At 34.6% G+C, this 16,853-nt stretch overlaps 1 protein-coding gene across 1 annotated transcript in view; it reads left to right on the forward strand.

Moving 5' to 3' along the window:
* The window catches only part of LOC140152229 (uncharacterized), a 42,187-nt gene extending 41,847 nt beyond the window's left edge, over positions 1–340 (forward strand). Inside the window, exon 18 of the mRNA XM_072174531.1 lies at positions 232–340. The gene's annotated coding sequence lies outside the window, so the exon portion shown is untranslated. The remainder of the gene's footprint in view (positions 1–231) is intronic.
* The last annotated feature ends 16,513 nt before the right edge of the window (positions 341–16,853 follow it).

Genomic DNA, 16,853 nt, shown 5'->3' on the forward strand with positions numbered 1-16,853 from the left:
ATTGGTACAAATAGCGCGTACAAGTATCACATCGATACACACAAGCTAAAGTATGTTATAATGTGTCATATCACACAGCAAAGAACCAATAAGATTGCAGGAACTTTCTCAAGTCTTAAGTATTAAAGAATATTTGACATAACAATAGAGAGAACTCTGTAATTCTCAATATATCATAGCATTGAGTTATCAAATGGTTATTTTCTATATATCTTTTTGTTTTTCTCCCAGGCATGTATGGACGACGGGGCACTGAAATCCCCGCATTCTACTGAAAGTCAATGTCAATCGAGGCTATATAACACCATCAATCAGATTTGTTGTAATGGTGTGGTACATGCTAAGTTTATAGGTGGTATTGAACAACAGTGTTGTGGCTTCAAAAGCTACAATCCAACAACACATCAATGCAATGCTGATATAGTGACAGCCTTGGAACCAGACTTGGAACTGTAAGTGGGAAATTTGCCTTCAGACTCCATTTTTATATGAAGGTTATTTGTGGTACGATCTGGTCCATGGAGACCAAAGGCAGCAAATTTGACAAACAATGATGTCAAGTGATCTATATGATAGCTTAATGTTTGTATAAGATATAAGGTGTAACTCAATTTTCAAAAATGCCTCCTTTGACCTCCATGGACCAGATCGTGTCGCATTTTGGAATGTTATAAATACATGCATTCAGTTCTTAATATTTATTTATACCATGCATAATTATATCATTAAGTGGTTTGGATGCTTTTTTACACTGCACACTGAAAGATTTTGTTTGCAAGATACAATTATGTTCAATATGACCGTGAATTTTGTGTAAAAACTTTGTCTGATCTGATCCAATGAGACCAAAGTCAGCGATAATGAAATTGAGATAGGCAATAATAAAGGGCAAAAAACATAAGAAAATGGACAAAGATAAAGTTTGTATTAAACTTTGCACACAAGTTGCAGCTAGCTAATTTTAGGGAAAGGTCAGTGTTTTTCATATCATCATGCTTTTTTCAAGTTGATGACAGGAACTAACCTGATTACTATCTGCACCGTCTACTAACCATTCCAGTTTAGTGACCGATCCCTTTTACTCCACTAGTGGATACCTTTTAAATAGGAAAGAATAGTCAAAGAAATGGAAATTAGTTTTGCTTAACAAATATTTAGTTTGTTCAATCGATTCATGTATAAATTGTATGTTCATGGAAGTACAATTGTCACTTTCAGTTGTGGTCGACATAAACACTATGATCCTGAAACCCAAGTCTGTGAAGAAGGAACGTGTGTCCGCAATAAAACACAAGCTGAACGTTATCCAGAATTCTGTGGTGATTTTAGTTTGTGTCATCGTGAAGAACTGTGGTACAACCCATCCGAGAAACAGTGTTGTGATCACTTTGCGTTGTACGGGCCAGGGGAGATATGCTGCAGTGGTTATGTATTCCCAATACCAGACCCAGAGCTGGGAGAGGGCCGTTGCTGTAACGGAATCGCCTACAATGATCACACACACATGTGCTGTGATGGGGAGCTATATAATATCACCAATAACGAAGGTATGTAGCTGTTGATTTTCTATTTTGACAAGTGTTTTTTGACATAATTTTAAGTCATTGGTCAGGGTTTTTTTACACTTGAAAAGCAACAGAGACAAACTCCTGTTTTTGCTAATATGGAAAGAATTTCTTGGAAGCAGATGTTTCCTATTTGGATTGTATATTGTTTTATTGGTTGAAGCTTTGATACTAAAACAACTTCATTGGTGAGAAAAATAGTATTTCAAAATTAATTGCAGACAATTGGGTAAAATCTAAAATTTACTTAAATTAAAGTCAAATTTAAACTTGAATACATGTGGAAAAATCCTCAAACAGAATTGCAATTTCCAAACAGATCAGACTAAATTTAATTAAATAGTCTATACTTAAAGGAGTATTTCGTGATCCAAGCATCCTCTATTTATGTCATTTTTCATTAGATATCCACGAAAAAACCTATTCCCAAAATTTCAGTTGATTCCGATTTTATGTTCATGAGTTATGCATGATTATGTGTATTACACTGCTCCATAGACAATGCGTTGTAATTTCGTTCTGGTGCACCAGAATGAAATTCAAATTTCACGATATCTTTGCTAAACGAATTAATCTGCAAGAAATATTTTGTACATAAACATTATGTAGCCAGAGGTTTCCAGTGATATAAAAATCTCAACTTTTTTTGAGAAAAGTGGGGATGAGGCTGTGGATCACGAAATGTCCTTTTAAGGCCTTATGTGCAACACTCTGGTAAATCCACCATATATATAATTATTACATAATGGGTGTCATAATAGTGTACCTCTGCATTTATTGGCAAAACCCTGAAATCAAACAATATATTATTTGCATATTTTAAGCTGGAGCTTGAGAAATTTAAAAATCATAATTATGGAAACAGAAGGAGACTTTGCTTACTTGAAATTTATGATATTGTTCAAGGTGATGCACACAGGTGACGGGAAACACAGTAAGTAAAATAAATCATACTATTATGTATCTTGTTGTATTTGTTCATGTAGCCGTAGTCTGCTGTGGCAATCGAGCCTTCAATCCCAATGATGGTGAGCAGATCTGCTGCGATAACAACTTATGGCCCACTGATGGTCCTGATACCGTATGTACTGGTAGAGTAGCACATAGATCTGATAAAGAGGCTCTCTGTGGCAACCAAGTTATGGATATGACCACTGATATATGTTGCCAAAACCTCATGTAAGTGTAATGATAATGTATAGTATATGATCAGCTCGTAATAGGTGGGAAATATTAGGCTTTTACCACTACGCCGAAAAGTAGACCCATGTTAAGAGTGCTATTAGTTGACCTGTCTGGTCTTTATTTTGTGTGTTAAAGAAAGTAGACAAAGTATAGGACTTGAATTGATAATTTGTGATGCTTCTGGCATGATGTCACAAGTAGACTGGCCCCCAGTCTCGGTTCGGTTCCATCTCTGGATAATGTAACAATAAATAATTACATAATGCCCTATGAAAAAAATATGAAAAGTCCTGTAACCCCCCCCCCCCCTTATTTTCTTCAATGCCAAAAACCCATTCCTCTTCATCCACAAATCGGCGCCACTAATTACACCCACCACAGTCAACCATGCAGCAATATAGAAATATACTCGTATTATAAGTGAACGCGAAAGTCCATTGAGGCGCTGATTCGAGACTGGTCCAATCTGTTAGAGATCTCCTTCCAAATATTCGTTCAACGAAACACGTTGTTTCGATGTCACTTCACGAAAGCCCCCCCAGTTTCAATTCAAATATGGTAGCACAAAGCTATGCATGGGATGTGGCGCAAGATCGGATGGGACACTTGTCAACAACTGAGAGGTATTGAGCTCAAGTGGCACGCGTCTGATAGACCCATGGTACGCGCAAATAATAAAAAGGCAACCACTCGACTCGGACTTAGGCCTATTGTCCATATTGCGTATATTATCGCGTGCGGTTTGCAAATGTTTGCACATTATTTAGCTAGGGAAGCCTTTTCAAATATCCCCACGCTGCCAAGCTGCGTTGATTGGTCGGATACAATATCGTTGTTTTAGTCGCTTACACAAACGTTATTTAGTGAAAACATGGATGTGGTATATAGAAAGATTGCGTGACTCCAAATCCGTAAAAGTGAACTCCCAGCATTTTGTGGGAACTTGAAGGCAAATTGCTTACAGACTGGGAGGGTCCATGTATTGGGTTGATTTTAATGCTATGTAATCTACATTACCAGTCGTTCTCCATGGACCCGAGGGAGGGTCTATGTCACAAGAAGATTCTCAAAATTAAATATTTTGATATTAATCCACGATGTTATAAGACCCGCCCGATTACTGAGCTGATCAAAGTTTTTTTTTTTCATTTGTGCAGTTCCTGCAAGTAAATTTCAAAAAGTAAATTTCCAGAAGTAAATTTCCAAGTAATCTTTCCAAAATAGAACCAAAGATTTTGACATTTGCCTTTGTGAATGATGGTTATATTAATTATCAGTTCAAGATCATCCCAAGATGTCCTAGATTTGAGAGTATACAATGTATACTATACACACTCATCTTAAATCTTACATGCATTGTTTTTGTCAAGGTATTCAATTTACTCCAATTTTTCTCATTCACAGCTATCCCAGAGCCGATAGCCATGAGTGTTGTGGCAACCTTCTTTATGACACAAGTGACCCAACTCAACTGTGCTGTGCAAGCACTCGTCTATATCCTAATGCTGAAGATAAAGAGTGTTGCAACGACATTGCCATTGATCCAAACACATCCACATGTTGTGTGCAAGGTGGGCAGGAGTTTAACTATTCCAAGGCTCGCGCTGAGATATCATGTTGTTCAGAGGGCAGCTATGATGACACACAGCACACCTGCTGTGATGGAGTTCTGCATCACGGCATCGTCGATGGCGAGTGTTGTGGGACTGAAGTTGTACGAGATTCAAACGCAGAGATGTGTTGTGGTGGAAGACTAGAAACAAAAGAATACAGCAATTCCATTTGTTGTGGCGGTACAGTCATACAAAATGTTGATAGGATGACATGCTGTGGACATGAAATTCTGTATCGAGATCAAAGTCATTCCAAGTGTTGTAATGGAATTGTGTACGACACTTCGGAGAGCACTTGCAACAACGGCACTGTAATTTCTAAATACCCTCACACAACCACAGAACTGATCCCTGTTACAACCAAGTTGAGTGTTGGCACAGAGTTTGTTCCCTCTTTGCCCTTCACAGCTCCATCATTGTCCTGCGGTGGTATCCTATTCAATCAGACGGTGTCTGTCTGCTGCGACAACCAAATTCTACCCAAGTTTGAAGGCTTCAGAAACTGTTGCAGTAACTCCATCTACGACATCCGTAATCAGACGTGCGTGAGGGGAAAGATAAGGCGGATACGAAACGGTACGCCTTGTGGTATTTATGGTGAGGGTAATATAACTAGCTCCTTCGTTTGCTGTAATGAATATTTCCATCGTATACGCAATGGACGTGACCAGTGCTGCAGTAACGAGACTTTCAAGCATGGCAAGGAAGAATGCTGTGCTGGTGTGGTGATCAACTTAAAAGAATCGAAATGTTGTGGGGGTGATATAATTGGGGTGCATGAGGAATGTTGTGAAGGAAAACCCTATGATAAAGCTAAAGCAGTGTGCTGCAGAGGTGAACTGATTGACCTTGCTAAGATCGAAGATACTGACACAACACATTGCTGTCCTCCTGGAAAAGTTCTCCATCCAAAAACAGGGAGATGTTGCAAGAAAGGTAAAGACAAAATGTTTAAAGTTTTTTAGGGCTGTGTAGGGTACTGAATATGTGACCAACTCCAACAAAACCCGGAACAAGTCGAGTTATATAGGCCTTTAAAGATGACATTCCCATAAAAAAATTTTGGAATTCCTAATTTCATTGACCTTGGGACTAAGTCGACTTTCAAATCCTTGAAAGTACTTATTAAAAAGAGGTTTATCTAATCAATAATCCTTATTCAATCCTGTGTACAGAAGGAAACTAATAGCCTAATTACTCAGAATAGCAATTTCACAAAAATATCAAGGTATCATTTACAAAGTTATCCATATCTTGAAAAGTATTGATGCTATGTATATATATAATTTTGGTATCATTTTGAAGCTTATTGTCTCGTGATTACATTTTTATGCAAATTATGAAAATGTCAAAAATGCGACATGTTCTTGGTTTTGTCAGAACGGGTCACATATATATTTTAGTATAGTATGCACATTGCTAACTTATTTGAGATCAGCTTAGGTACTGGGAAAACAATTTGAAACAAAAGGCTCAATACTTTGTATCTTAGCTGAAGGCAGCCATCTTGTGATGCAGCATCCATCAGTTGTTAGCAATTTTCAGAACTAGACTTCTAATTTGCTGCAGAATTTTATGACCCCAAATAATTCTTATGTTACACTTAGTTGAGAAACAAAGACAGTTTGTATAGTTGTGTATGTGAGAAACATATGTGATGAAAAGGTTGAAATAATTAGTTTTTACAACATATTTCATTGACAAAAGGGAGTTTCATTCACTTGAATTGAATCAGTGCATCTATTATCATCAAATCAAATTGATATAGTTTCAAGAGCATCACCAGGTGACAGTTTATCAGCAATAGGAACATTTATGGTAGTTATTTATTTAAAGCAATGCTCATCTTCTGTAAATTTCCACCCTTGTGAAATACTTAAATTGAAGCAAATTCATTAGCTATGTCCTTGTTTTATTCTCGTCTCAGATTGCAGAATCTGCAGGGAAAGGCATAACAAGATATTTTGGAAGGAAAAAGTATGCGACACCCGATTTATGTACGTAGCAGCCTTCAGCTCTGTCAAACGCACAGATGGTAAATTTATATTTGAAGCTCAACGGATGACTCGGCTGGACAGGGGTACCACCCAATGGCAGGATGAGGTGAAAGATATAGCTACGCTGTCTTATTTGGATGAAAAACATATCAAGGTGATTGTGAACAGAGAATGCAAGTGTCAGTCAGTAGCCAGGCTGATACAGAAAAGTGAAAAGAAAGGACATGTGATGAAGGAATTTTTGATCATGACTGACAATGCTGTGAGTGATGGGAAGCTACGGTTGTCAGCAGATGATTATATAACGGAAACTAATCAAGAGATGGTAGGTAAAGCATTCACCAAGATAGGCAGAAGATGCAAGAAAAATAACGGCTGAAACAGGTTTTCAGATAGTAATGCCATTAATACTTCTACTGAAGAAGCTTAATGACATTATAGTAACCAAATATTTTTGATGATTGATTCATTAATATTCAGTTTTTTCCTAACCAGAACATGTGCATAATTGCCATTTTAGGGGCATTCTAACAAAGTAGTTGCAGAGGATCGTAGGCATCCCTGCGTGAAAGATTTTGTAAATTGACAAAAACTAGAATCTAACAAATCTAGAGTGCTCTATGCCTCTTCTTCATGGGAGTAGTGCAATATATAATCTTGCTAGCTGAATGAATTTCATGCAGTAGTTGCATTTCAAGATTCAAATGATCAAAAATGAATTATAATGAAATTGAAAACAGCCACACACAAAAAAAAATTGAATGAAATTTTGAAAAGAAAAACTAAAAAATTAATGTAAAAAAGATAACAAACAAACAAAAAAGAAAACAAATGAAAAATTTTTGAAAGAAAAAAAACCCTATTATTTTGAGTACCCAAAATGAGGTTACAAAAGTTGAAAAGAAAAAGAAAGAAACGGTACCAAAAAAACAGTAATATCTAGTATGTACATATCTCAATATTATTTTTTTAAATAGCTGTTTAAAAATAGCTATTTAGAAATAGCTTTAACTTAGAGCTTGTATATAATGCTGCAAACTAAATCACACAATTCTGCTGTAAATGAATTTGAAATGATGTATGCATTTTGTACTTATGTAGAGTTTATATACAAAACATATTCCATATTTTTGTTCATATATATATTTAATTATTTATTTCAGAAGTATTCATAGTTGCCATTTATACATCACATTATATAATGTCCTATGTGTTGTAGTATTGCCAAATTTGATAGTATTTTTTGTACCTGTCCATTTGAAAAAAAAGAAGGAAAAAAACACACATTCAAACGACCAAGTAATCATTATATTCAGTATTGGTGCACAGTGAATCAAAATTCTGCACCAATTCAGGAATCAACTTTACAGGTGAAGGGAAGTTTCATTTTTGAAAGCGTCATGCCACATTCTAAGCTTTTGAAAGAATTGTTATATTACTGATGTCAGAAAAATGCAGTACTAAACTTACTAAAGACTAATTTACTTAACTAAAAGGGCCATGCTTTAGCTATCTCTTTTGTGTCGGAACAAAATGCGATTTGTAATTTTCAGCAAATAAATAAAAAAATAGTACTGTATTTTTTTGACATCAGGAGTAAATAAGGAAACAAATTTGACTATTTGTATGGTAAAGGGAATCTGTCCATGAATTGAATTTTAGCAATGTACTTGTAGTTCTGTAGGTCACTCCTAAACTTGAGATCATAAAAATTGCCAAATCAACCTAGCCTGTCATTTCCTCAAATCAATGGGCTATTCCAGTTGAAATCCATACACCCCCATTTGGTTGGAAATCTTGCACAGTATTTTATCTCAGGCTGAAATACCACTTTGTTTTCTGTAATTTGCAATCTTACTATCTACCTACCTACCTACCTACCTTATATCTGAAGGTTGGTCTTAACCCTGGAAGTATGGACATTTTTTTGCCTTATAACTGCTAAATTGTTGGTCTAATGTATATAAAAGTATACATGGATGGCAAAGACTTGATAAGTTTGTCAATGCATGCTCTACACAGCACACAGTCTCAAGTCAAGATATTTCGAGCTATGTTACTGGTCAACATTTTAACATCAACCACCCTCTGAATTGTCATTCGACCAACATGGTTTATCTCATTAATTGTAAGAAGCGCGAGCAACAATTTATTTGGCGAGACAAGATTGTTGTAGCATTGTGGGGACACAAAACACAGCAGAGATAAACCGGTGGCCAGGCACTTCAACAAACCAAACCACACTTGTGATGACATACAGATCATGGCCATTGACAGACCCAGTAGCACTAACTATTTCCACAGACTGGCTCTTGAGTCTAAATGGATCGAAATTTTACAGACTTCTGCTCCTCTGGGTATGAAAGTTAAAGGTCATCTTTAATTAATTTTTTTCTTTAATTTTTTTTTCTTTGGTCAGTTATTCTGGTCCTCCCTTATTGTTATGCTTTAATCTTTTGTTTGTTGCAAAATCGGACCACCTTGGTATCTCTGGTACCCCGCTGTATGGTCTGGGAGGCGGAGCCAACGCATGGAGACGTTGGTACGTCCTGGATGTCCCACCTAGGCTGGCTGTACAGTTTCGGGTGTCAGATGGTACTAACAGTGGTCCATTTTTTTTGTTAGGCCTTTGGCTTTTCAAAATTTTCCCTTCCTTTTTATATTTTGCTGTTTGTTGATCTTTTGACTAGAATGGCTGAACACAGATTTGTTTTTTCCCTTTTTGACCTGGTTGGCTTTTTATACTTGCACATCATCTGTTTTTCTCACCTAATTGTTTTTTCCCGTGTATGTCTTTTTATTATAATTCTAATTTCTTTCCATTTTATGATTGTCACTTTCTTTTGCTGTCTTTCTCATTTAATCTTTTGCAGTGCTAGTTACTAGTGCTACTTGTTTTTACCTTGTAAAAGGGATGTTTTTATGCTCCCGAAACGCCGGTTGTTTTGTCTTTTTAAACCTAAATTTTGGATGTTGTTGTACATATTAAACAGTTTTTAACATAGACATTTTTTGTTACATTGTCTGAAAAAATTTGGGCCCAACAAAAACTGACAATTTTGTGCCCAAATTTGACCTCACAGATGGATTCATCAAGTCTTCAGTAGTTATAAGGCCCAAAAGTGTCCATAATTCCAGGGTTAACACCAACTTTAATTTTGCAGCATATTGTCACAGATGAATTGGGTGAAAAAATTATATTTTTGTATGTAATTGTAGTAATTATTACTCTGGAAATTAACGTCCTGGTGTGGATTTAAAACAATTATTATTTCCAGTGGCATCAAATTTCTCCTCAGGATAAATTTCATTATATTTGTATATTTATTTTGTGTATTGAATGTTTTAAAATGGGTATTGAATGGAAAAAGAGTATTATGCAGATTTTTTAATTATATGTTTCATAATGTGTTCTAATTATCAAATTTCTGTTCATGAATATTTTATGTGAATTGTGTCAATTTAACTTATTTTACATACAAATATTTAATACACTATGCCACTTTCAAACAGTGGTATCAACTGCTCTGTAAGGAAACAAAACAATCAATGAAGCCCTATGGTAATTGTAACTTGTTAACCCCTCCATACCAACACTGGCTTCACTTGAAGAGTTTCATTATGGTTTGTTCTGTGAAAGTCTATATTATAAATATAAACAGTTAAAAATAAAACCTGTTGCGTGTTGGGAAGAAATGTATACATTTTTTTAAATACAAACAGTATAGCATTTAGTTTGCCATATATCCACACAGTGTTGAATAACATATCGTCGCTGGGCGGGAAAAACCTTGTATGTACATTTGGCCCTTGAATATGGATGAAGGAAACCCTTCAATATAAAGTCTACACCTACAAGGCTTTATCCATGTTCAAGGGCCAAAAGTAAATATGAGTTTTTTCCTGCATGTACGTTGGCCCTTGAACATGGATGAAGCAAACTCATCAATATAAAGTCTACACCTACAAGGCATTATTCATGTTCTAGGGCCAAAAGTACATGAGGTTTTCCCCGCCCAGTGAGGATATGAAATGTTCAGATGCAAAATGCAATAACTGCTTATATCATGATTAGCAACAACCTGTATGGTAACTGTATGGTATCTACTAGCTTCCAGTGTTTTTACAATGTGTACATGAATTGTGGGCAACAAAGAGACTTTTCTGAAAGCCAGTAAAAAAAAAAAAAAAATAATTGTTTGTTTGTCCTCCACAGCTTTGAAAAGGTAACGTCTTGGTGGGCGGATTTTTTTTTTTTATTTATTTTTTTTTTTTCGGATTTAGCGACAATCATTCATGGTGACTTAAAAAACCAACTTTTAGTTTCTTTAATATGCTAATATGCAGTTAAAGTTATAATTTGTGTTCATGTCATAGTCTTTTAATGATTTCAAATCCAATGTATTTTGAAGTCACTAAAAATGATAGACTACGACATGAAGTTATAGACCACTTGGCATGTGCGTCATTGCCCGGCAGTATCTTGCCAGTGAATTATGGAATTACCATTGTTCTTTGCCCTGCAGTGTGCGTGACGCATCGTAGTTTGCTAAGGGCACATGTATTTTAAATCGCCATACATTTCATATAGTACAAGAAAGCCATTGAACAGTGTAGCGGCTCGTCCAAGCATATCGACAGACGAGTCCCTCGCCTTTGTTGATAAACAGTGATGTCAAGTGGTCTATAACTTTGCATATTGAAGACACAAAATGTTTTTTGGGGGGCTTTTTTAAATTTTCAACCATGAAAGATCTTAGCATTTAGGTCTAGCTAGGTCCAGAGATACTCCAAATCGGAAAAAAAAAAGTTACTTATTTTTATAAAAAATAATCCTCAGGCCTTAACCTGAGGAGCGGGCGGTGGAGGACAAACAAACAAACAACTTCTTTTTTTTTTTCCTAATGGGGATCATATGGCATAAATGAGATCTGTGTGACAAAGTCATTCAGTGAATTTTAGTTTTGCAATTGTATGTATGTGCAATATTAATATGGACAAAAACCATCCACTTGACACATTATTTTAAAAACTTCTACCTTATTGTATTCAAAAAGTAAGATAAAGACAAATTAATTATCAAATTAAAAAAATCAAAATCAAGCTTCAAATTGGATTCAACTTTTTGTGCAGTTGCTACAAATGCACATTTCTTCCTTAAAACATTTGGATGTTTCTTCCTTAAAACTTATTAACTGCAAAAGTGCTTTGATTTGGACCTGGATTAAATAAACAAGTTATGTATAAATTGACATTTAAAAATGTCTTTAAATTACCTATTAATTGAATAATATTATGTAACTAAATTATTTATCAAATCTGTGGTATGTGTCAATGTGATTGGATGCTTATTCTTGCCAAACAGTATTATGTATAACTTATTTATAATGCAGTTTAACTTGAATTATTATACTTGTAGTAAGTAGTATTTTGTGTATTTATTTTCATTGTTATTTTTAGTCCATCCGGTTAGTGGATTTTCAAAATTTTGGACAATGAGCCATATCTAGATGATGGACTTTATCAAGTAACAGGGGCACTTAGGCCTAAAAAATTGTTTGATTGGCGTAACCCGACCGACCCTAGACACTACACTAAAAAATTAAAAAAATTTAAAAAAATATTAAAATTTAAAAAAAATAAAAAGTTGCAAGGCCTTTTTCATATGCAATTTACAGCTTATGCTACACCAATCAAACAATTTTTTAGGCCTTATTAGCTTGAATATAATTCATGTTTTGTGTCCATTTCTCTGTGCCAACGCAAGTATGAAACATAATAAATGTAAACTAATTTGTGCTGTATTACATTTATGTTTAATTTATTCATAATTTATTCTTTGATTTTATTGTAAAAATATTGCATTTATTTATATTATATGTACACAGTTTTAACGATAATGATGATGATTGTTGAATGATATTACTGTAAATATTACTGCAAATGTAATCAAGAAAATGATATTGGGAAAAATTGTTTTTAAATTTTAATTTTAATGACTGCAGTTTGAAAATTTCCCTTTATCAACATAAATATAAATGTGTAGTTTTAGAAGATGAACGCAAATGCAATATACTAATGTAAAAGTCATCACCGTAATCATTACATGGGCTTTGATAGAGATTTCAAAATGTGTTTACTGTGTACACTGTATATTGATCATTTGCACTGAAGTTGTATTGCATTCCTTCCAGGTATGAATCATGAAATGTATGATATACAAAAAACCAACTATGTATTGCACATTGCAATTATATAAGTGTGTGTATAGAGTAATTATACTCATATGCATATTGCATGCTGAACATATTTCGGTAATATTACTGAAACATGAAGTGTAGTCAGTGTATAAAAATATAAAAGCCTGAAGTATATATAGTCAGGTATTTGTAAGTCATAATAATATTGTTATCAGTACTTATGCATGTTCTCTTATTAGTATACTGAATTCTTTGTGCTAAATACTCTTGTGTAGAGGAAAGAATCATGACTTTGTAAGCTACTAACATAGGTATCATGTGAAATAGATGTTCAATCTGTAAATTGTGTTAATAATGCGTACAGTAAGAATTTCAAATGAATGCAGCATGATTGATGCCTGCATTCCTGCCACTCAACCATGTCAATGCACCCACTTGGATGTTACTGGACCGGTGGACCCGTATTGGATGCGCAGTAGATGCAGTAGTCCTATGCATATCTTTAAATGGCGCCCTTTGTTCATTCATTTGAAATTTTCACTTTTAAGTTTTTGTTGACTAATTCCAACAAGCATGCATGAAGAAAGTATAAATCAGAATGTACATATTTAGTCATTTGATTTAATTCCAATTTGTTTGAAAACATGTAAGATGTTAACTACTAAAAGAATATTGCTATCTACTGAAGATAGCATCCTTTGTATTAAAGCTTAAACTTTAGTATATCATAGTTGTAAACTACTGATTGAGTCAGTTCTTATCTACCAAAGATAGCAATCATAGCGTTTTCAATAGTTAGCTTAATATAAAGGGGTTCTTAGTTATCCACGACCCCACAACATCCTTCCATTGAAAGAGATGATAGTGTTAAAATGTCCTGACTTTAGTTGTTCACAGAGAATTGTTTATATCACAAGAGTCTATGGGTGACTGAGGGTGATTCTGTTAAATCATCTTTCATGCAACTTGTGATCATGTAAAACAGGCTAAGATTGTCACAGAGTCAGGAAATGATCAATTAAGAGGTTAAAATAATACACTTGCAAAAATTGTAAATATGGCTTTCTCATTTATAGCTTTGTAACCTATGATGTGCTAACATGTTAGGAAATAGTAGACTTCTAATGATAAATTTGTGAATATTCTTAATGGCCATAATGACATTTATAAAATTAATGAAAGTTCAAAGAGAAGCAAGCAATCAAATGAAACATAATAAGTGCATTATTCTACTAGTGACATTAGAGCAAAGAGTATGTGAAATAAATTATGCTGAAATCCTAGGATGGTGTGTATGTGTTTTGATTTGGTGTTCTGGAACCAAGTGAAGAACTCAAACTTGTTTAACTTATTCAATTCCATATTCAGTCAGTTATGCATCAGTGCCGAATAATGAAAGGGATAGTGATTTAGGTCTGTTTAGAGTGGGCAAGTTTCAGGGGCAGATTTGGATATGGTCCCAATACAAATCCTGCCCTCTGATTGGTCAATTGCAAGCTAATAAGGAATGAGTCATCAAAGTATGGCTCTCTGATTTGACTGTTCCGTGTTAATGGGTATGGTCAGGGACTGGGCAGAAAATTAGGCGCAGTAGCAGGCGGTCAAGGGCAATTAGGATGGTAGTTATGGTAATAGGTATATTTGTTGCCTTTTCTGCTCATTTTGCGCCTCATTCTGTCGCTCATTTCCTCATTTTGCTGCTCATTCTGCTCGCTTTACTTATTATGACTCCTTAAGAAAATGGACCTTTTGTGATTTCCTCCAAACTTGGACCCTTTGAAGATATTTCTAATTGTATAAAGAAGCATATCATATTGTCAAGTCAAACAGGATCAATGCTCACAAACCGAAGAACCCATCTCATTTTCCTTGACTCCCTTGAATTAACTTGCTGGGGGCAGACTCCCTGAATTAACTTAAAATTAACTAATTTTTATGATAATTAGGCCGTGTGGTGACTATTTTGGCAAAATAAGTTACTGGTAGGCATTTCGGGGCAAAGGGCAGGTTTAATTTATTTGGATGGCAAAATTATTTACTGTGTGGGTAAACGCCTATTCAGTTTACATGTTAAATTCTTGCCCCTGAATTGTATCTGATATATAAAAGTGCTGTGTGAATTGGTGGTGGTCTTTTTGCTTCGAAAAAAAGTCGATTTGACCAGGGACAGTGTAATAGAACACTGTCCCTGATTTGACTAAGTAAAATAAGGTATCAGTAGATTTTGTACTCAAATTGGTGAATAGAATCAACTCAACACCCTCTTCCCGTGATAAAAGGGTCCATTTTAGAGCCTATGGGAAATCCCTTCTTATGTATGGTTCAAACTGTTTTAAGATATTACCATTGTTTAGATTGCTATTTAATTTCGGTTCAGAAAAGTGCTTCATAATGATTCCTACGTATAGGCCTACTTTGAGTAATTTGGAAGTTAGGGCATATATGCTGCATGGTTTGAGATATTTTGTGATTCACATACTTATTACTGAATACAAAAATCCCTTAAGGGAATGTGCCGTGGTAACCGACAAAAAATTTGTTGAAAGGTGGTTTTAGATGAATTGGTTGAGAATTTAACATGTATTTTACTTTGGTAGAATAATGGGCACATAAGTTCGCTTACCCAGCAAACACAAAAATGCTGTAAAAGTGTTATAAACACGCGTTGGTTTTATTCAAGTTTTCAAATACTTTTCAGCATACCTGCCCACTGTCCCTCTTTTGGAGGGACTGACCCTCTTTTGGGGTTTCCAAAGTGAAGACGATGGACAGTCCTTCTGTCTGAAAATTTTATTTTGACGGCAAATTCCGTAAGAACAGCAAAAAATTATACAAATTTCACTTTAAAATTTTGCTGTATAGCATACTCTTTAGTCTATTCTGATAAATGTAGACCTGTAAAACCTTCCCTCAATTCTGAAAGTATCGCACACCTCAACTCTTTGAATTTGTCTGTTCCTGGTTTGTGTATACGTTCCTCAATGTCCCTCTTCCTGACTTTGGTATAGGTTGGCAGGTCTGTAAATGTCTGGTTATATAAAGGTCATTAAAACGTTTTTAAAACGGTTTATATGAAAAATATTACAACAACATTTTGAAAATGTTTTCAAAATGTTATTTTAAAATATTTTTGGCAAATTTATTTTGTCAACTCTTTTAAAAAATACCATTATTGTTTTGCATCAAGTTTTCAAAAATGTTTTGGAACATTATAAAGAGGTGCAGGGTATGAACGTTTGGACAGTATTTTTGTGGGACATTAGAGCACTTTAAGTAGGCCTACATATCATTAGATTTAGAAAGTTTACTTCGAGGACTTAAATATCAACAATTTTAAAAATCATCCAATTTTAATAATTTGTCATAAAATTTGTATTATATCGCGAATTTAAAAAAAAATTATTTGATATCAGAAGGACATTCCTCGTATTCAGAATTATATAGAAATTATCATTTTAGATGAGTGTACCGATTTGACTGCTTGCTCATTATTCCTCACACAAGACAATTTACCAGCGTTCCGAGCACTCTTTGCAATTATGATATAATCGCGTTGTCTTTTTCTTGTTCATACATAAAATCTTCCAAAACTAGTTTTTATTTTCAATTTATAGAAATGATATCATCTATTCGAAACCATTTCATTTCAACCTCCAGTCAGCTGTTTTTCGCTTGGATGCTTCTACACATAACAATGCAAATTAATATTGTGCAATTATTACTCTTACTTTTTATACATTAAAAAACATAGCAGGAAATAAACATTTTCTGCCAAAGTTAATACGTTTAATTAATAGATTAGAATTTGACGATTTGTATTTAAAACATAGCATTTTATTCAAAACACTCAATAATGAGAAACATTGTGGCCTCGGATTACAATTTTGATATAAAATTGGATCGATTGAGCCCATCGAGCTACGTCGAGTCCAATATTTTAAAACCCACAGCGAGACCAATAAATATTGGACGTAAAGCATCAAATTTTATCATTAGTAACATTATGTTTTGGATCCAATATATTCACACACATAATAACAAACATTTTGGTCAAACATTTGTCAGTACTAGTTTTCCCAGGCTCGTTTAACAGTCGGCATTGGGTGGTGGTGGTGTTGGTGGTGTTTTTTCTTTCTTTAAAATTAAGCTTTTTTTTTCGGTTATTTTATCATTTAAAAAAGTGTATTTTTTTATTTTGATTGCTACAGCCTGAAAGTTAGTGAATGACAGACACCAAACCACTTTTTTTTACTTCATACTTAGTTTCGGTCAGTTTCGACCGTCAGCTCACAA

The sequence above is a fragment of the Amphiura filiformis genome, chromosome 5, assembly GCF_039555335.1.
Source record: "Amphiura filiformis chromosome 5, Afil_fr2py, whole genome shotgun sequence".
Classification (NCBI taxonomy): Eukaryota; Metazoa; Echinodermata; class Ophiuroidea; order Amphilepidida; family Amphiuridae; genus Amphiura; species Amphiura filiformis.